The sequence below is a fragment of the Carassius auratus genome, chromosome 27, assembly GCF_003368295.1.
Source record: "Carassius auratus strain Wakin chromosome 27, ASM336829v1, whole genome shotgun sequence".
Taxonomy (NCBI): Eukaryota; Metazoa; Chordata; class Actinopteri; order Cypriniformes; family Cyprinidae; genus Carassius; species Carassius auratus.
The window spans coordinates 9,605,823-9,628,544 of NC_039269.1; the positions used below are offsets into that span (position 1 = coordinate 9,605,823).

A 22,722-nucleotide genomic window follows, 5' to 3' on the forward strand; every position below is an offset into this window, starting at 1 on the left:
TCACATACACTCAGAGAGACAATTTACAAATCTAAACAGGGACATATTACAGACCTCTATTGTTTTTAAACTCAAAAGCCACACCCTAATAAAAATGTGCACTTAAAAAAAACGACAACATTATTTACTATAATTAAATTCACATAAGGACACCAGCTACTGAAGATTTTGATTTCAAATAAATGCTGAAATGCTATTTTTTTAAATACTCTATTCAGAAAATGTTATGAAAAAAGCAACAGGGGTTTCTACAAAAACATTAAAGGAATATTCTCTTCCAGAATAAAGATTTCCTGAAAATTAATTCTCCTCCATGTCATTCAAGATGTTTGTGTCTTTCTTTCTTCAGCTGGAAAGAAATTAATGTTTTTGAGGAAAACATTCCAGGATCCCATTTAAGACCACTATATGGAAAAATCCTGGAATGTTTTCCTTCAAATCCTTTATTTATTTTCAACTGAAGAAAAAAAAAAGATGAACATCCTGGATGACATGGGGATGATTTCAACACTGATATTAATAAGAATGATTTCTGAAGGGTCATGTGACACTGAATACTGGAGTAATGATGCTAAAAATTCAGCTTTGCGTCACAGAAATTAATGACATTTTAAATTATATTAAACAGTTATTTTAAACCGTAATGATATTTCACAATATTATGGTTTACTATATTTTTTCACATTTGATGAGCACTACATATGCATACATGATGAACTACATATGCATACACTTACATATTAACCATTACTGGGTGAAACACATTTTAATTGGTCACAAGAAACAGGCTAGTTCATCCAACAAGAAATCATTTCATACGTACACACTCACACAAGTACATGTTTTTTTCCCCACTACAGAAACAATAGGGCAGCGCAGTGAAGAAAAACAGACGGGAAAACAATCGAGAAGAAGGTGAAAGATGCATGAAGACGTGAGGAATGTCTTTAGTTGGAGTGTATCCATGTGTGTGTGTTTCTTTCAGCTTTAAATAATCCAAACCTCAACGAACTATAGCATTACAAATAACACTGCAGTGCTGTTCTTCATAAGGTTGAGTAATTCTTTACTGGTTCCCTAAACAAACATGACATCTCATGTATTATTGGAAATACCCACACAGACGAACCAGCAATAGCGGCGTTGAGAAATTCCTCCATGCCTTTCACAATGGCTCTAAAAACAAGAACTCACTGACCCGAGAACACAAATCACATCTTCACACAACACTGGAGGTCAACAGAGGTTTGTATGCGCCAAGTGTGCTGACAGGAAGTTCCCAGGAGAACATTTGTATACTTCCTGTGAGGATATTCATTTCCTCCCTTTAAAAGGTTATGATCTTTGTGCTTCACAATCTGTTGTACCCACCTCGCTCTGATACAAACACACACACTCTGCCCTATAGCCTAGTTTACATATAACTGACCGTATGAGTCTGAACCCGACCAAAGGAGAGGAGACCACAGTTTATCTTCTGTTGGACAGTTACAGCTTCGAAATCTGATTGGATGAACAATTTTCAAAGCCGTTGTAAAACAGCCAGCACACAAACACACAGAAGTGTCATGTGATACTTCAGATTCCGGTTAATGCCTTTGGTATCAAGAAGTGGTGGGTAGCACATATATATTTCAATCAAATTCTGGAGGTCATTTTTGCCCGTTCATCCAGTAGAGCATTTGTGAGGTCAGGCGCTGATGTTGGAGAAGGCCTGGCTCACAATTTCCATTTCAATTCATCCCAAAGGTGTTCGATGAGGTTGAGGTCAGGGCTCTGTGCGAGCCAGTCAAGTTCTTCCACATCAAACTCATCCAACCATATCTTTATTGACCTTTCTGTGTGCACTGGGGAACAGTCATGCTGGAATAGACAGGGGCAGGTTACACACTCGCCCATCAGAATGCCAAACAGAGAAGCAGATGTTTCCACTGCTCCAGAGTCCAGTGGCTGCATGCTTCACACACCTCCATCCAACGCTTGGCATCACATTTGGTGAAATGAGACTTACATGCATCTGTTTGGCCACTGGAACATTCCATGAAGCTCCCACCGCACAGTTTTTTAGGCTGATATTAATACCAGTGGTAGTTTGGAACTCTTCAGCCTTACATATAAATATAACAATGCCAACATTAAAATATGTAATATTAAAAAATGTATAAATCAACATTGTCCAATAGCAATGCGTTTCAACGGGAGTCTGCATCTCTCTCACCTCCCCTAAGCCCAATGAGTTTTAACAGACTCCCATAGTGTGCCGTGATCAGATCAGATATGACTGTTTATGATCGGTTGTGATTGGTTAATGCAATAAATCGTGCCACTTGTGTTTATGCGTGTTCGCAAATAAGTCTGAATTAACAATATAATGGCATCAATGGGAAGATTCATTTTTTAAGTACAGTATTTTTCGGACTATAAGTCGCACCTGAGTATAAGTTGCATCAGTCCAAAAATACGTCATGATGAGGAAAAAAACATATATAAGTCGCATTTATTTAGAACCAAGAGAAAACATTACCGTCTACAGCCACGAGAGGGCGCTCTATGTCTTCAGTGTAGATTACAGGAGCACTGAGCAGCACAGAGCGCCCTCTCGTGGTTGTAGACGGTAATCTTTTCGATTGGTTCATTTCTCTTGGTTCATGTTAAATTAATTTTGATAAATAAGTCGCACCTGACTATAAGTCGCAGGACCAGCCAAACTAAGAAAAAAAGTGCGACTTATAGTCCGGAAAATACGGCAAACAACTCACACTCTTAGATATAACCACTCTGTTACATCAAAATAATACTTACAATGGCATAAAAACATGATCTGTGAGTTTTTAGTGAGTAATCAACTTGGTGAAATTTCAAGTAAATCTATGTGTCTGTGACCAATATTTACCAAGCTTTGATGAATGATGATCCGAAAAATTCAGTTAATAAACGAAATATACTGTTTAAATTGTTACTATTTTGGAGTAGATGTAAAATGCTTAAAAACACTAACTTTTTAAGATTCATACTTGGCTTTAATAAATAGAATTTTGATTGCATTGTTAATGTAAAAATACAAAATACAATTGTGGCTATGTGCTTACACTATTTTTCCGATAGTGTAAGTAATGTTTATTTAACCTAGAAAATGTGACTGGAAAATGAGTTTACATTCGTTTTATATATAGAAATATATATAGATTGGACAAATGGTATTGCTCTAGTTTCCAAGATCAGCTATTCATATTTAATGTAAATTTGCCCAGACGAGAAATTTTATAGGCATGTATATCTGCTCAATGTTTCAACATTCAAGAGTGAATTAGCACAGAGATTGCCTTAATGGGATAGTTCACCCCCCCAAAAAAAATATTTGATCATCATTTACTTACCCTTATCGCATTTTAGACCTGTGTGACTTACTTTCTTGGTAAACCAACAGTCACTGGTTGTCAATGACTTTCATAGCATGGAGGAAAAACAACAACTACAGATGACTACCAGCAAATGTTTGGTTACCAAATATCTTCTTTTGTGTTCAACAGAAGAAAGCAAGCATGCCCAACCTTAAGGTATTTTTGTTGCAAATTGTGCCTAACAACACCCCTAAACCCATGTAAAACCAGCGTGACCGAGAGCAAACAGTCTCTCGTGGCTCAATGCTTCAGTTTCTCATGAGGCCTGTTGCTAATGGAAATGAGTTTGTGTTTGAGACGGCCACACCAGCTCACAACACTTCAAATATAACGCATCTATGCGATGATTAACTGGCCACTGGCGGCGAGGGGAATCTTGGTCACAGTCTGCATGTACATACACACACGCTCCAGATCATGTGGTCAGAACCGAACGCAACACTGACTGCTGCACCCACTCACGGACACTTCCTGTTAAGACGCCATCACTCACACACTTCCTCAAGCCTTGAGGAAAACATCCACACAAACAAGACATCCACACGTACATTGTCTGAACAGAAGCAGCACGTTTAGATGCTTTAACGTCCTGTTTGTAACCGATGACCGCTTCCTGTCCAGTAGAGGATAGAGGACGTTAGCACAGAAGGGGGTAGAGTAGACATAAAAGAGCTTTGCATTTCTCAATACCTGACAGAGGGCCAAACCTTAGCAGATTCATTGTTCATTAAGACAAGCCATGACGAGAAAAAATAAAAGTGTGCTGGAGAGAGAGAGAGAGAGAGAGAGAGAGAGAGAGAGAGAGAGAGAATGCATGTTTAAGCTGAATCTTTGGTGCCCTCTACTGCCTTTATATATTTTTTTTTGGTGGGCTAAAAATAAAAAGTTTGATTCCAGCAGAAAATAATTGTAGAATTGTTCTACAGTGTCTCTTAAGATCACCCAAAAATGCATTTATGATCAAAAACAGTAAGAAAGTGAGAGTAATATAGTGAAATATTTGAATATATTTATATATTTGGATATATTTTTAAATGTAGCTTATTCATAATCCTTTCATCAAATTCATGTTGTGCTAGATAGTTTTTTGCATCTTCTTTTTGAGGATTCTTTGATAAATAGAAAGTTTATTTGAAATAGACATTTTTGAAACACTAATACGTTTTTACTTTCTATTTTGATCATTTTATGCATCACTGCTCAATAAGTATTAATTTCTGTAAAAAAAAAAAAAAAGAAAAGAAAAGAAAAACACACACAACCTCAAACTTCTGAAGGGTAGTACACTGGGAAAAAAATTATGATTCCAAAAACAAAGAAATAAAGAAAAATAAAACCGAAAGTTTTGAACACATTAAACCACGTAAAACATTTCATATTATATTTGTTAACAGTAATTTAACATACCTTAAAATTCTAAAATATAGAAAAACTGTTCTTAAAAAAAACAAAAAACAAAACATATTTGAATTATACAGATTACATACTTAAATTAAACGCAAAACATATTTAAATTATATGAGTTTGTTTACTAAAATATCTTAAAATACTTAAACTTAAAAAAAAATAGTAATAATAATAATAATAATAATAATAATACACACACACACAAAAAAATAGGCACTTCAGTAAACAAAACTAACATGAAAGGACATGTAAAAAATAAATAAGTAAATTAAGAACACAAAACTCTAATAACCCTGCTCTCAGTGTGTTTGCCTGGGTTTATGCGTTTAGCCTGAAATAGACCATGGTTTACCGCAGACAATTAGAAAACTGGTTATGGACTATTAATATTAGACAGTCCACATTTGTACACAGAGTTTTTAAAACACATGTGTTAGTTTCTGTGCTGTTGTGTGATTCCAAGTTGAATGAGTCACACTAAACCACATTAAAGCATACAGTACTGCAGCACTTCCTGTTTGCGGACAGCGTTTCCCGTGAACACAGGTGCAGCATGAGTCATTCAGTAAATTTGTGTGAGATACCAGGAAGTGACACGTGCACTGGCTGACAGAAGGTATGGCCTTTTTAAGGTAAAACTAGACACTATCGGCTATAAATGTGTGAGCGTTTTCCTGGTGGAATGATCTCACACGCTCCCTCAGGCTCAGATGTGAAGTGTCTTTTATTTCACTCAGAGAACTAAAATAACACACACACGCCCAGACACACCCACCACATCAAACACACAACTACATTCTAGCAAAGTGTCTGTGGTCTCGGTAAGCCGATATCATCTGTTCTGGGTCAGCGCGATGCTGCAATGTACTGCCTGTGTTTGACCACAGGGGGGCAGAGTCACCCTGCACAAAACCGAGAGCTCTCCTGCCATTTTAATCAGTCATCCATTCATTCTGCTCATTAAATATTCACAACTGTTTACTTTTATGACTTTGAATGTACAGTACAACTAATTAGAGATGCGTCAATATTAAAATTCTGCTCTGTATCAATAAGCCAATAATTTTGTTAATGTTATGTCAATACCGGATTAGAATTATATTGCCAAAACAAACCTACAATAAAATTACGTTTTAAAAAAGTTTTTAATTAAGTTATATAATGATTGAATAACAGATTTTTAATATGGGACTCTATACAAGTACAAACAAACATGCACATTATGTAGGCTGCTATAAATACAATTACAATTTCCAAATAATAATAACACCACCACCACTAACAATAATAACAATAATAATTATTATTATTAATCATTATTATTGCCATTAACTGATAAATGACCAAAAATAAAATGTTACACTATTCTGTCAAAATATATATTTATATATAAAAGTCTAAAAACTAAAATCAATTGTTTTTACATTTTTAAATGGTTTATAAGTATATTTTAAATAACAATAATAATTTGTTGTTGTTAGTATTGTTATTATATCATATTACTGATATTCTTAATAAGGGACCCAAGCAATGTTCACAACATTACAAAGACTAATAATAAATAAATAAATAAACTAATTAATGTCATTGGCATCACAACATTTTAATTTGCAATATGACAATGGATATTTATTTTATTTTGTGCTTAAAATTACAATCAACGGTGTTATTAAATTATTAATTCATCTTTAAAGATTACATTAAAAATCAATCAAACTGTGAAATATTATTGATCATTCAAAATTGAATACCCAAGATTGAAAATTAAAAAAAGATACTACACCTATATATATATATATATATATATATATATATATATATATATATATATATATATATATATATATATATATATATATATATATATATATATATATATATATATATATATATATATATATACTATTGGTAGCTGTCTAATTCGGAACAGAAGTCATTAGCAAATTATCTCAAAATTTTCAAATACGAACACAAAAGCAGTGGAATGTGTAGAATGTGTTATGAATGATGCAGGCTGGAATGGTGTGGAAACCTGCGGCGTTTCTGCAGATGCAGATACCATACAGGTCTAGTGACATATCAATAGAAAGAATGACTGGAGTTTAAAGCAGTGTGTGCGTGTGCGTGTGTGTGTGTGTGTGTGTGTGTGTGTGTGTGTGTGTGTGTGTGTGTGTGTGTGTGTGTGTGTGTGAGAGACCGTCCTCAAATTAGGTCATGGTTATGGGAAGACAACAGTCATCTGATACCTGTAACTTAAATATATACTACTAAAGCAACAGACAGGAGCGATGCCCGTTTTAGAAGAGAATGCTAGCAGTGTTTGGCGAGTGTGTGTGTGTGTTTGAGAGCATGTCTCACTCTGTCTTTGTCATCGGCCACATCACACAGAACATCATCCAGGTCAAGAATTCCTCCATCACCATGCTCCAGCCGGTACACCTGAACCCAGTACTCTTCACCCTGAGAGAGACACACAGAGACAACATGGTAAACTTCTGTTTGACTTTGGCTTAAGTTTAATTATTTCTACACCCTCTCTCTCTCTCTCTCTCTCTCTCTCTCTCTCTCTCTCTCTCTCTCTCTCTCTCTCTCACACACACACACACACACACACACACACACACACACACACACACACACACACACACACACACACACACACACACACACACACACACACACACACACACACAGAGAGACTCCGTCAGGATACTCTAATCAATGATGAAAAACACACACACATAATGAGGGTTTAACTAATCAGGGTAATGCACCTGAATCAGACAGGACAACCCACAGACACACAGGTCATTACCACTCATCATGACACCAACAAGATAGACAGAACACAACACACACACACACACACAAATACGATCAGCACATAGCCACAGACAACAGAGAGCAACTGTAGATCAAAGCCATAGAGAGAAAGAGAACCAAACTATGGGACAGAAACATTTATCAATCAAAACTGAAATGCACTTTCCAGACAGGGGCAAGTTACAAAAACAAAAGCAAAAACAAGAAAACAAAGAAGTAAACAAAAAAAGGTAATCACAGTAATTAAGCTTAATATAAAATGATTATGTAATATTTAATATAATAATATTTAATAGAAATAAGAGAATAATATAATATTTAAATTATCTTACATAAATAATATGTAAAGATAAAATCTCCATATTCATCGGGAAGGAGGCGGCGGGAACCGGCGCACAATCAAATGAAACTTTAATAATCACAAAATAAACAAAACAGCGCATCAGCCCCTCACGGACGACTGATGCACGAAAATAAAAAGCAAACACAACTAAAAGCCCAGGCCTGGTCCTCTCTTGTCCTTCACTACCGTCGCTCCAGTTTTATATCCTTCCCTCTCCTACGTGGGACTCGCCGTGGGGCGCAGGTGTCGCTGATTTCCCAATCATTCCGCCCGGCCTCACTCCTTGTTCCCACGTCCCTCGGCCCCGCCCCACTCGCCACATAATACCACTACTAAAACTACTATACTATTAACTATTATTATTATTACTATTATTATTATTATTATTATTATTATATTTATTCAGGAACCCAAACCATTTAACTGAACATAGAGACTATTATTAACAAAATTATGATTTATTAATAATAATGATGACGATGATGATGATAATAATTTTTAATATGAATTGAATAAACTAATGTAATATTTTAAAGAAATAATAATAATAATATAATTACCATGATCATTATTAGTAACTATTATTATATTATTACTAATTTGTTGAACATTCATTTGTATTATTATTATTATTCAACTAATACCGATTATACTAATATCAAAATTCATAAAAAATGTAATAAACAATAGAAATTAATAAATATTTTATTGTATTTTTTTCATAATTTATTGGACAAAAAATGTATCGTGCTGGATGAATCATAAATGTTTTTGTTCTGTTTTCCAGGAAAAGTTTTTATATTAAGTATTTTTTTCTCAGATCTCGAAGCCTATTGACATGATCCAGCCACAGAACCCTCAAACATGATTTTATGAGGTCATTTAGCTGCTTAGAAAAGAGAAAGTGCACCTCTGCAACATAAATGGTACAGGTTTTATAGCGCCAAAGTTCAGGGGTTTTGAAAAACTGCAATCAACACTTATAAATTATTTAAAAACCATCAAAGCATAAAGAGAGTTTCACCATGAAGTCAAAACAGACTACAGTGAATAAGTAACTTGCAGGCCAAACTAAATCATGATGTCACGATGTACCACAGCTATGAACCAATCAGCACTGACTCTACCTGCTTAGCCCAGCCCTTTTCCTCCAGGAGTCTCTTCTGCAGAGAGAAGTGATGCTTCCACATCTCTAACCATCACAATCTGTCTTTCTCCACACACAAAAGAAACCAGACCAGCTAAAAGTCCCTTTATGTCTCCTCGCCATTCCTTTCTCCCTCTCAGTAGAGAACCAAATAATCCCAAACGAGGACGCGTTCAGTAACGTGAGAAGTTCACTCTCAGAAAGCCCCGTGTGTAAGCCGAGAGGATTGTGCTGTCAAAGACAAGTGTGTGTATTTGATACGAGAGCCTATGTCTTATTGAGCAGCCGAGGAGGAGAGACATGTACACAGCAACCTGATATTCAAACTTACTTTACGCTGCTATCCTAACTGTGTTTGTGTGGGTGTATACATGTGTGATGTTTATTAATGCTTTGGTAATGTAATCCCTCGTTTCTGATGCTAATAAAGCTTCTTAAAGTCTCCTGACAGAGAAAGCACATGTCCGTTAACCCAAACATGCAGTCCAACAAGGGAACGTCAGTCTCCCCCAACAGAGAGCAAAGTGTTTTCATGAGAAAGAGCCTTTATGAAGCCTCTCTTTTCAACAGACTGGCTCTCTTTCTGCAGGATACAGGAAATAAGAGTCATTTCGCAGTTGCTAACTCACACACACTCATGGTCCGCTTAATGTGTGTTTACTCTAAAGAGGCAAGCGGGCATCTGAAATACTTCAAAATGTGACAAACAGTGCTAAGGAACGTGTTCTTACTGTTGTTTGATACATTTTGAAGCATGATCATTGGCATGTTTTCACAGGCTGGCTGGAAATGTGTAAAGAGTTGAAAACAGAAATTTGCAGAGAAATCATTTAGAACACGCTGCAATTTCGTGAGGAGTAAACGAGAAGATCCTGCATTGATCTGATGAGGAGATCCAGGTCAAGAAATGATTCAATTTGACTGAAGAGGATTCATTCAAATCACTTCTGTAAAGAGATTCAGGTTTGAGGCGACATTCATTATAAAAAAAATGGTCAAAATGTGTTCTGTTAACCGACTACTATAAATATTAGGGATGTAACGATTCACTCAACTCACAATGCGATGTGATTCACAATGCTGATTTCACAATGTGATTTTCTCACTGTTTTTTCTCACAAAATGAGATTTTTACTTGGACAAAATGCTGCACTTTTCTTTGTGAAATTGAAATGTCAAATAAAATTACAATGAAATTGTAAAATGTTTAGCAAATCAAACAGATAGATAACAGAAATAAAAGAGGCAACCATTGTATTTTAGTGACAATCCAAGATGCTGCAAAAATGGAATGGTCTGACTTTAGTTTCGTGAAACTTTGCTAAATAAAACATCTGGGGAAAAAAAGGAAAAGAATGCAGATTCCCTCTCTGACAGCAGATGGCGCTTACGAAGCAGAAATATAGTGTTTCCTTGGCTACTGCTGTAAACAAAGCAGCGCTGCTCTTATGAACACTACTTGCAAAATGAACAAAAAAACATCTAAACTTTTCTAAAGACAGTCAGTTCCCCTCAGAGATACATTCATATAAACGCCTACCCCCGCGATTCATTTAACATCAACCAATTTAAATCGTAACATTTGTATTCATTTTCAACCGACTTGTGGTTTATCGTTACATCCCTCATACGTATGCCTTTCATGGGTTTATCTCCCCAAAATTGTAATCATTGAGCCTCCCAGGCACCATCAAACATTTAAAGTAGCCTGCTAAGATCAGTCTCAATCTCTTTCCAGCTCAACCAATAGCGAGAGTTTGGGGCTTGGCTACTGTAGCAGGCGGAGCCAGACAGTTTAGACAGTGTGGCAACACTGACAGGTTAAATGATCAAATTTAATGAGACATGGTAGAAATGCAACCCAAAATTTGAAGATTTGCTAAAATACACACAGACAGACAACTGGTTAAAACAAGGGTAAACACTGGTGGTGCTTTTATAAGACTGGCAAAATATGTAAGGAATAACTGACATTGGGCCATACCTCTAGGTGACATTATTAGCGCAAAAACTATCTACTTCATTTCTAAGAAGAGTGTTTTTTTATCATTATTGTCCTGTTTCGATTAATGTGCCAAAATAGTGTTAAACTCTTTGTATAATTGTGTTTTTTGTTAATAATAAAGAAAAAAAGAAGAGTTATGAATTAGTTTGTGATGCAATTTTATGCAAGACGTTTATTCAAGATGTGATTCCATTCCATCACCTGGACAGAAGATGTGATAAGATTGAACTCGTGAAGAGATTCAATATAACTGAGATTCAATTCAGTGGCAGGTTTGATTCAATTTGATTCAGGAAGAAAACATTAAAATTCAAAAGAGAATATTTGAATTCAGTTTGAGAAGAGATGTGATTACATCAGAAACTGAGAAGTAAATCAAGCAGCTACACGACTATGTCCAGAGATTTAAAAAATACCATCACAGAAATTATTCTGAATCTCTTCATGTATTCCATGCTTTCAGCTACAGTCTCTCTCAGTGGCTATATGGCTGAAATAATAGATGCTCTGATCAAGGGGGACAATATTAAGACTTAATATAATCAAAAGGCTTGAAATAAAGACATTATGCCTGTCAATTTATTAATTCAATAGCGTAAAGAAAATAAGACAATACAAATTTAATTATTCATGCCCCCAACATGAACCTCAAAATCTGTAATATTTCCCATCATCAGAATAAGCAATGCATTTGGGAGTTGAGATCAATAATATTTCAATAATGATGTAATGTTACATTCCAAAAATATTTCTTAATTATCATCATTTAGGGGGATTTTCTCAGCAAATTATTACAAATACATCTAGGTTATTAAATTAAGTAAAACAATCGTTCAGACAAAAATTAACACAGAAGAAGCTATTTTGAAGAATGTTGGTAACCAAACCGTTACTTGTCCCCATTGACTTTCATTGTATTTTTGTAAATACAATTTTTATATACAATAAGAAGAACCAGCAACTCTTTGGTTACCCACAAACTAACCCTTTTTGATCCAAATAAAAAGTAATTAATTCCAACTTCACACCAAGGCTTTAAACACCCTTAAAATCTCATCACTAAAATCTGTGAACCTTTGCTCCACTCTCCCTTTCATAAGCGTATCTGTACACAAGCACAGAAGAGCAAATCCCTGTAGCACAGCTGCACTCTTACATAACGCACACACAATGCTGTCTCATGTTTTCAGATTTCTGCATTTTCTTTCGTTCTGTGTGTCTTTGTCCAACATTTCAGAACAGACGACACTGAACCCATAAACTCAGTCTCCATCTGAGAGGTTCTTCCCCATGAAGCGCGCACATGCACCGAGTCAAACTCATTTCACTGAGACTCAATTAAGTCACATCCATTAATGCCTTGTCTGAGTTAAATATAGACAGTCCGTTAGCACTCATCTGTCATCAGCTAGGTCCGCAGGCAGAAGGACAGACTCCAAAAATGACTGTTAACCTCGTAAAACCAGTCACAGATTCAGCATCTCATCTTCGGGTTGATCAAAACACGACTTTTTCCTCATGAATCACACAATATCATTTTTTAAGAATCTCCCAGTTATTTATTCTAAGTGAATGAGGACTGGAGATGTCAAGCTTAAATAAGGACTCAACAGCACCATAAAGATATTATAAAAAAATATATATATATTTAATATTAAAAATTTTCTAAATATGACAAATTAATTCACCAAAATTTTTTGATAAAATGTGACTAACCGCAAAACTGGGACATTCAAAATGTAGAGTAATTTTTAAAAAAAAATCTAAAACATTTTTAGTTCACTCTGTTTAGATTATTATCATTTTTAAAATGCAACTATTTTATCATGGACTTTTATATTGCATACTGAAGACAAAGAAATGCACTAAAACATTTGTTTGCCAGTATTCATGAATACAAATACAAAACTTGGTCTAAATACATTTTAAAAACTATTAAAAACTAAAATGAATTGCTTTAATTATACATTCATTTATGCATAACACCATCATAATATGCAGTTATAGTCGAAAAATGTAAAAACATGAAAAATAAGACAATAAAGTTACCAATAGGGCACCAATGTATTGTGCCGCATTCTCACTTGTAAAACATAAAAAAAGCATTTGAAAAGAAGAAACAAAGGATGAAGACACAGAAATATATATATTTTTTAAGTTTTTATGTGACCTTCATATCACAAAAAGAAACATGTTAGTTTTAGTAAAAATGAACCCCTGGGACATAAAATTGCTCTCAGCTGAGGAAACACCCATATACAGTGAATCCTGTATGTTTATACACACACTCACAGCTGCTTACAGCAGAAAGCTGCCGTCTTTGACTATTCCAGTGACATTAGTGCTGATGTTTTAAATATCATGACAGAGAACTTACAGATATTACCATATAAAGACACAATCCCCCATCTCTCCCTCACACACAAACACACACACCAGGAGATTCACACAAATGCAAAAACCGTGCTGCTAAAAGCAGTCGCCTGAGGAATAAGTCCTCCATGAGCTTCGTGCAGCCTGAAATACCCCTCTGTGGAACTCATGCTATTCAGAATAGCTTGGCACCCAGATAAACAACTTGCACAAACAATTTACCAACCTACAAACAAACGCTCACAAACACACACTGTGTTCACTTGCATGGACAGGTTTAACTAACATTTCTGAATTTACTCATGAGAAAAGCAAAACCTGTCAAAACCAGTCAAAATTAGCATCTTTGTACTAAATGAGGTTTTATTTCATATCTACAGCAAAGGCAGTTATCAACACGTTTAAAAGTACAGATACATGATTCATGTGATGAGGAAAAAGGTAATGTCATATTCATGTGATTGCCATACAGGTATATAGCTATATACACATTACACACCATGGTATTTATAAGAATATTATTATGATATTACTATAGTACACCACCAAAAAACATGACAATAGCATTATATTTTTTGTTAGAGTAGTAATCATGGTTATCTTATAGGAAGAAAAACAATGTGAATGGGAAGTACCACAACAACACATATACAAAGTTGTGTGTGTTTCCTAAACTGAAGATGGAGGGTCAGTCTGACATTTAAAACTCAAACAGACATTTAATGAATGTCTGACAACTAACCAACTTAATCACGTGGGTCTGCACAGCCCATCTTAATGTGTCACTGTCACTTTAAGAGATATTGAACCAATTAAGTATGTGTGACCCCCAGCATTACCGAGAACATTACACCATAGTTGTGTCCAGTCCATGCTGTTTTCTTACAGACTTTACTGTGTTTGTGGTGGACTGCAGGGTTTAAGGCATGCAGTTTAGTTTTAGTTAATATAAATGGTTAATAAAGTGGTTAATTTGGTTATTTGGTCTGTTTATGTGAATGGTATTCTATAGGGTTTACAACATTTTACACTGCAAAAATTGGTGAACACTTTTAATTTGTGTAGCAAAAAACATTCCAGAATTTCCCTAAATACACAATTCACTGCAGCTTCCAGCTGAAATTACAGGAAAACACCAACAGCTTTGACTGCTTTTTACACCAATTACGATTAGAGGAGCAGATTATTAATTAATAAAGACTTATTTTTGCATAGGTCCTTGCACAATACTACGTTTTGACATCAGACATGTTCCCACAGTGCATGGTTTGCAAACTAATACAGTTTGAGGTCTGCATCACATAAGCAGCTCCATATGACGTAGTAAACTTGCTTGGTAGCTCACCTGGTGCAGCATTGCAATTGCAATGCAGAGCACTCGGTATGACTCCTAGAAAAACACGAGTCATGTTCAAAGGGCTTAAAGACTTGAAGCAACGGAGATGGCATGGCTGCTTCAGCAAATGCATTTCTATTTCACATTTGCTTTTATTAACATTATAGTTTAGAGTACAGTTTTAATGAAGATGGTACATTGTTTTCCAGTGCAATAGAGCCAATTTACCCAGATATTTCATGTCTTGACTAGCACAAAATGTACAACAACCAACGTAATAGAACGCTGCCAGAATGATGTTTATCAGTTTCAGATAAACCTGAACACACTTTTAGCACCACTCGCTGAATATTTTACTGTGAAAATGTTGTAAAATGTACAAGAAGCAATGTAATATGTGACCCTGGACCACATAACCAGTCTTATGTGTCCATTTTTCGAAAATGATATTTATCCATTATCTGAAAGCTGAATAAATATGCTTTCCATTAATTTATGGTTGATTAGGATCTGACAATATTTGTTATACAACTATTTGAAAATCTGAAATCTGAGTGTGCAAAAAAAATCTAAATACTGAGAAAATCGCCTTTAAAGTTGTCCAAATGAATTCTTAGCAATGCATATTACTAATCAGAAAATAAGATTTGATATATTTAAGGTAGGAAATTTACAAAATATCTTCATGAAACATGATCTTTACTTAATATCCCAATGATATTTGGCATAAAAGAAAAGCCCATTCGATGTAGATGTTTTTGACCCATACAATGTTTTTTTTGGCTATTGCTAAAAATATACCCCAACGATTTAAGACTGGTTTTGTGGTTCAGGGTCACATATTTCACAGACAGTTTTGCCACAAGCGCATTTTCCCAACGAGACTGAATTGAGTTTTCTAAAAAGGTTATCTGAGAGTTTCTCCAATGAATGTTCAGCAAGAGGCTGTGGTTCTCTGCAGGGAACTTACTAACACGGTTTTCCAAAATATCCTCTAGTACACCAACAGCTTCATTCAAATCTAGGATTAAGAAATATGGGGGACCCACCAATAAAAAAAGAGTGAAGCAGCAAAGCTCAAGAAAACACTATTTACAGTCATTACATAGACAAGATTCAAAGTGACAGATGATTCCAAACCACATTTACAGGTTATACTTGCGCTAAATGTTTCTGTATTTCTTTATACAGCAATAACTATATATAACTATCAATACACAATAAATGTTTTATAGTAAAACCTATGGTGGCCTGGAGCACAGTGCCAGTCAAGATTGGGAATTACCAAGAATCCCATGATAATGATGCCTCAGGGAGTTACCTGTTATAGAGCTACACCAATTAAACACAATCAACCAAATCAAAGCTCCTCCCAGACATTTTTAAAACACAGAAACAACCATACATTTATATATATTATAATTTTTTATTTTTTTTTAACAGTTCCTTATTGGCTCTATATCGGACACAGTCCCTAATTTTTAGGCTCCTGCTTTTGAAACATTTCCACAGCTTGTGTAACTCTTGTTCTGTGTCAGTGTGACAGCTGAGCCCTCAATCTACTCAATCACATCACTGAGAGATTACAGATACAGACACCCTCAGGGACGAGGGAGAATCAAGTTCATTTGGAGCTTATAAAGTCCTCTGATCAAAGTAAAAACACACTCAGCTGTACAACAATCTACAGACTTTTCCCACACTGACTTGAACTCACTTATGCATGAACCACAGACTGAGGGAAGCACGCATTACTTCCGCTTGCCTTTGCATGCTTAACAAATCCAATATTCAGCAATGCATCCATTTCTGTCATATTATAAACACATTTCTCAGATTTTAGCATAAAAATGCATGTAAACAAAATAGCTGGGATGGCTTTTTCACATCAAACTAAATGCACTAAATGTTTACTGGAGAAAGCTATTTTATTGATAGAGGACAATGTTAATTTTGTCCATGAGTAAAATGTTGGTGTTAAAACACCTTAATGATGGATTTGCTTCCTACAAACAAATCACAAAATTTAAATTGATGGACTGAAGTTGTGTGGATTACTTGTGGATTCTTCTTGTGATGCTTATTTCAGATGTTTGGACTTTCATTCTGATGGCACCCATAGTAGTAACGCTAAAAAAAACAAAAAAAAAAAAACAAAAAAAACTCTCCAAATCTGTTCCAATGAAGACACAAACTCATATACAGCTTGGATGGCCTGAAGGTGAATACATTTTCAGTAAATCTTAATTAAAATATTCCATTCAAATACAAAACTTACATACAACAGATCAGCCCAAAATTCGAACCTCAAAGTCTCACACAAAACCTCTATTTGTTTGATTGGCCTAAAGAGTAGCCGCAGTCTGAGCAGCTGAAAGACTAGAACCTAGAAGGAGAATAAAAGCAATGTGAACAGAAAGAAAAAGGTGAGTTGAATGTAGTTAAAGAGTAGCAGAGGTATTTGGGGGAAAGAGAAAAGCAAATGGAACGTGTGACAATGTAACAGAACCAAGGACGCATTCACAAACACTGTCCTTGTTTCAGTGCCTGTATTTATCTCTCTCTATGACACCCACTGTACTTTATTATTCACACCACTTCCTGCGATATAAACTACAAATGGACATCAGCATATCATCTACATCACAACAACCCTCCACTTCCTTGTAATAAAGCAATGTAAAAACAGCAACATTCTCTCTTAACTACACTCCACACACCATCACAATACAAGCTAAATCATCTAAACAACACTCTACACACACACCAAATCATCATACTGACTTACCATCATAATAACAGCACTCCAAATCAGCATAATATTAGCTATTATTAGCTCCAAAACTCACAAGCGCGGTTCAATATCATTACATCACTTGCTCTACTAGTGGATCCTCTGTAGTGAATGGGTGCCGTCAGTAGAGATGCATTGACCCGATACTCGGGATCGGTATCGGCTCCGATACTGGCATTTTCTGCGGATCAGGTATCAGTCAGACGAGACCGATCCACATCCGATACTTTGCGTTATTGTTGAGCCCCACTAAAGGCACAAAAACATTATAAATCACCAAAATGTTTTCGTGCATATATTTCAAGTGTTCGGAAGCTGTTCCATAGTTCCATGTGAGGTACAGATTCATATTAAAGTTCACATAAACTCTTCTTCCTGCTGCGGACTTCTTCACAAAGCCTGTGCATACGCAGTTGGTGTTTGTGTAGCCTACTGACCGTGCATACTTGAACATGAGAAATATTAACGGTCGGGGTCAGCTGACATGAAACTGGCCTAATTTTACATCAGGTCATCCTTAACTTCATAAAATCTGATTTGCCATAACAATAACACTCCATATGATTATTATAACTGCTTCATCACAATTGAATGCTATATCATCACGATAAAACTCTACATCATCATCATAACAGCTGTCATCATCGTAGACATATACACTAACAGATGTTCTTTTTAAGAGCGCAAACAGTGGCAACAACTTTCATTTAACAATAAATCATTGACTACACACACACACACACAAGCTCACAGGTGGCCAGCAACACCTATAAACAACATATAAACAATTCTGCTCATATGCTACTAAAAGTGAAAATTATTTATTCATGTGAACAAACATGCTTTTGTCTTGCTCACCCCTGCTCTCTTAACTCATATATCAAGCTAAAATCTCTGAGCCTCGGATCATTTAACTGTAAAAGCAGTGTATTGAACGCTATTAGTCTAAGTGCTGATCCTGAATGCTGATTTCTCCCGGGTGCAAACCAGACTTTGGGGTATTCTGGGAGATCTGCTGGTGCAAATGGTGGTCAACAGGGCAGCCCAAGCGATTAACATCTAAATTTGTTTTCCATCTCATACTACATATATCTACAGACATTACTGGATGCAATCGCAGTTATTTTTTGCGAGTTGGTGATTCATGCCAGGAAAAAGTTTGGACAGGTTTATGTTCAGAACATGAACCAACCTGTTTATCAAACCTGTGTATCCATTTTGCTTTGTAAAAGTATTATTATTGTTAATGTAATATAACCTGTCAAAGAAAAGTTCTGACTTCATGGATTTGTGGTGGGAAGATCAGAGACTCTCAAGTTCAAAATAAATTAATCATAATTCAAACCATTTAGAAGTAAATTTAGGCCAGGTGTTAAAATGGAAACATATTTTCAATGACTAAATTCCCTGCACACATTACATTTTCATTTGATCATTCATATTCCAAATTAAGATATTATAAACTATATAGGCAGCAAAACATAAATCAGGAGAAACTCAAATGATTCATTCACCTGAGGCTTTCGGATCATTTGTCACGTGACACGAATGTACGATTCATAAATGACCCATCGTCTTAGATTTAGTTCAGAAAAACAGTAAAGGCCTATTCACAAAAAGAACATTAACTATAACAATAACTCGGTTTACATTTATGTTCTGTTTGCTTGAGCTCTTTAAATGTGGATTCTGATTGACAGTCAGTATTTTTCAACTGGGGAATAAAAACATTCTGAAAGTAATTCCTACGACATCAGTCCTCGGTGTTGTTATTGGTTTAGCTTTGATTTCCATAATCTCAAAGAATTTGAATGATTATTAAAACTTAATGGTTATAGCATGAACGCCCTTAATGAGATCTATGATATCAATCCTAATGTTATGGTTAAAGGTAGGCATTAATAATTGTTTTATTGTTGTAAAGTTGTGTGTGTCTTTAACAATGCTAAAACTAATATAATATCTAGAATTGGCAGTGGGGCGGAGTTTGCGCTGAACTTGCATGGCAGCGCCCATGAAAAGTCGACCCGCTGTATGTAGAAAATAAAACCACGTTTTCTAAAAGAGTGACATTTCTAGATAGTTGTAATTATATTTCTTTAAATCCTTATTTTTTTTATGAGTAAAACTTTTTTTAAATTAGTAATAAAGTAGAAAGCGCACTTCTAGAGCCCCATACACACTGCCCGCGACGCGACGAAACTAATCAACGAAGCTGAACGCCCGGAACTATGCGCGCGGACAGTGAGCTCTCGCGCTAAACGTACAGCTTTGTGATTCCGTAAAGAGAATGTTCCGGTTTTGTCGCGTCGTCCTGTTGAAGTGTAGAAAATGCACGGTTTAAATGTACCAAACAAGTAGAGGACATATAGATTGTCACTGTTAGCCTAGCAGCAGCAGCTCTCATCAGCTCACAACAAAGCGCAGGACTCGCGTAGGCTACACATAAGAAAAGTTCAAGACATATTTTCATCACAAAAAGCATATGGACGCTACTGTTAAAGCAACCTGCAATGTAAACAAAAAGTCAATGTACGTGATATTGCACTACGTATAGTAAAGGCTGTCAATTCTAACGGGTCCCAAAGTAGAGTAATAACGTGGAGTAACTTCGCTCTCTCTCACTTCGTTTGCCTCATTTCTCACTGGCTTCCAGCAGTCTGACGTAGACATAAAGAACAAAGGGGAATGTCCAGTAGTGATGGGAAGTTCGGATCATTTTACCGACTCGGACTTTTGAGTCTCGTTCAGCAAAATGAACGAATCTTTTTTCGAGTCATTTCGTTCATTTCGTTCATTTTAGCAAAATGTTATTAAAATATTAAGTGCTACCTCCCCAACACATCTAGTACTTACGCAAACGTTGATCACACTACAAACAATACAAAAATAAAATGCTATGAGATAAAGAAAAAAATACTCATTCTTTACCTGGGTCTTCAGTCTGTGATTAGCTCATCTCACCTCTTATCTGACAAGAAGTCTTCGGGTTTAAGTCATTCCTTAATCACGTGACAGCCCCATACGCAAAACTAACGCGGTCTTGAGCCGGAAAGAGAATTGATTAGTTCATCTCATGAGTCTTTCGGGTCGAGTTTGACTCGTTCCTTAATCACGTGACAGCCCCATACGCAAAACTAACGCGGTCTTGAGCCGGAAAGAGAATTGATTAGTTCATCTCATGAGTCTTTCGGGTCGAGTTTGACTCGTTCCTTAATCACGTGACAGCCCCATGCGCTATTTCTGACATTTCTGTCACCGTGTTTTTGTTACTGTTTGTTGAGGATCTGTGGTTTGTTATTATTTTATAAATAAATAAAACCCTGTTATAAATAAAATTTTGATTAATTTGTCTTCTTGACTGTCTATCGGTAAATAAACACTAGGCTATATAATAATATAATAATCCAAGCTTACAATAAAAAGTATTTATAGACTAGTTTGTTCATTTTTACTCCAATTTTGAGTTTGCTGGTATAATAATTGCTTTTCCTAGGCAGACTTGACATATTGGTGTAATATATGTATAAGAAGATTGCTCAAAAAAGGACATAATGACATACATTAAAAGCAAATAACATTTTGAATTTGAATTATTAATGTTAAAGACAAATGTTAAAGACATTAAGGTTATGATAACTTCAGCTTTAACAGTTTTAACCCAGCTCAGAGTGAGGAGTTTCAGATCCTGGTTCACTGCCAGTGCAGGGGCCATGTTTTGGGAAGACTTTGACGAGAGGGTAGCAAGCTTGAGGCCTTCTGCTACCTCTTCTAAGACCTCAGATGCTATGATGGCCAACCTTGCAGAGCCACTCTTACCCCGCACATCAGACCCTCTGGCCTGGTGGAGGAGATGTTCACCAGTATACACAAGCCTTTCTGAAGTCACAAAGACAAGACTTTGCATTGTGGCCACATCCGTGCCATCTGAATTTTTTTTTCTAAAACTGGGCAGATTATCTCAGACAGAAGAACTCACAGACTCAGCCCATCCAAGGTCAGGGAGCTTGTTTTTTTTTTATAATGTAAACATGCCTTAAAGCAAGTCCTAAAAATATAGCCACAGTGTGTTATTTATTTTAAAGCTTATTTATTTTTATTTATTTAGAAAAAGATTAGCTTGTTGTGCAATATTTTTGTTGTTGTGATTTTAAAAGGTAATTTGTTATTGTTATAAGGCTCCATAGCTTTAGTATCTCTTAATTTTCATTTATTTTTTATTCAAATGGTTTAAAATTATTTTGGGAATAGCTTGTTGTGCAATATTTAGTTTTTCTTTTTTTTATATTGTAATTTTAAAGTTCATTTGTTAAGGTTATTAGACCCTGTGGCTTTATTATCTTTTAATTTTAATTTCATTTTTAATTATTTACATTTTTATTATTTTAATTTATTTTGGAATAGTTGTCCTCTTTGTTACAAAGCTTTTCTGTAATAAACAATAAACAACTATTCAAAAGTATGTACAGTGTTTTTAATGTTTATAAAGTGTCATATGTTACAAAAGTATGGTTTACACAGACAATCTGATTTAATAACTGCACAACTAAACAAAAACAAACAAACAGACAGAAAAAAAGATCAACATTTTAAGCATAACCAACTCTTTATTTCCACATTCAGTGTTATGGAAAAGTACCACCATGACAGAAATTAAAAACAACAATTTGAAACCAGAAATGCATCACGTTACTGTAAGAGTAAATAATACTAATAATAAATAAGTACTACGCACCCATTTTGTAAGGAAAGTTGTAAATGAACTAATTACTCTAGCCAATGTTGTCACACAGTACAAAAAGAACGAAAAACCCGAAGAACCGAAAGATGAACTATTCAATTATCTGCATTCTTTTACTGTCAGTGTCTATGGTTTTAGCGTATGGGTCTGTCACGTGATTAAGGAACGACTCGACCCGAAGACTCATGAGATGAACTAATCAATTCTCTTTCCGGCTTATATTGCATTGGGTTTAACGTATTGGGCTGTCACGTGATTGAGGAACGAGTCAAAAACCCGATAGACTCGAACTATGAACTAATCAATTCTCTTTCCGGCTCATGCTGCATTGGGTTTAACGTATTGGGCTGTC

The 22,722-nt window shown here is 35.5% G+C and overlaps 1 pseudogene; it reads right to left on the minus strand.

Annotated features, from left to right (window-relative positions):
* LOC113045388 (partitioning defective 3 homolog) overlaps positions 1–22,722 on the minus strand; it is a 39,327-nt pseudogene that overhangs the window by 15,795 nt on the left and 810 nt on the right.